This window comes from Suncus etruscus, chromosome 19 (genome assembly GCF_024139225.1).
Source record: "Suncus etruscus isolate mSunEtr1 chromosome 19, mSunEtr1.pri.cur, whole genome shotgun sequence".
Taxonomy (NCBI): Eukaryota; Metazoa; Chordata; class Mammalia; order Eulipotyphla; family Soricidae; genus Suncus; species Suncus etruscus.
In genome coordinates, this window is record NC_064866.1 from 1661077 (window position 1) to 1661818 (window position 742).

A 742-nucleotide genomic window follows, 5' to 3' on the forward strand; every position below is an offset into this window, starting at 1 on the left:
TCACCTAAAACTTGCTCAAATACTGACTTCATCCTACCAGTGCAGTTGTGTGTGTGTGTGTGTGTGTGTGTGTGTGTGTGTGTGTGTGTTTGGGCTACACCCGGTGGCGCTCAGGAGTTCCTCCTGGCTCTGTGCTCAGAAATCTCTCCTGGCAGGCACGGGGGACCATATTGGATGCCAGGGATTGAACCCAGGTCTGTCCTGGGTCAGCCGCGTGCAAGGCAAACGCCCTACTGCTGTGCCATCACTCTGGGTCCCCGGCATTCTTGAATGTATCTTTTTTCTTTGCTATTTCTTTGTTTTGGGACATCATTGCACAACCACTACAGTTCCTACATGCAAAGTATGTAGTCTAGCTTTTGAACCAAGTGTCAAATTCTCATTTTCCTTTATTTTATTTTATTTTATTTTATTTTATTTTATTTTATTTTATGTATACATTATTTCTTGGATTTTGGGCTACAGCTGACAATGACCAGGGGTGACTCCTGGCTTTGCATTCAGGAATTGCTTCTGGTTGGGTTTGGAGATATATAAGGTGCCAGGGATTGAACCTGCATCCAAAGCAAGTGTCCTAGGGGCCAGAACAATAGCACAATGGCAGGGCGTTTGCCCTGTAAACAGCTAACCAAGGACCAATGGTGGTTCGAATCCGGGCATCCCATATGATCCCCCGAGCCTGCAAGGGGCAATTTCCGAACAAAGAGCCAGGAGTAACTCCTGGCTCAAACAAACAAACAAA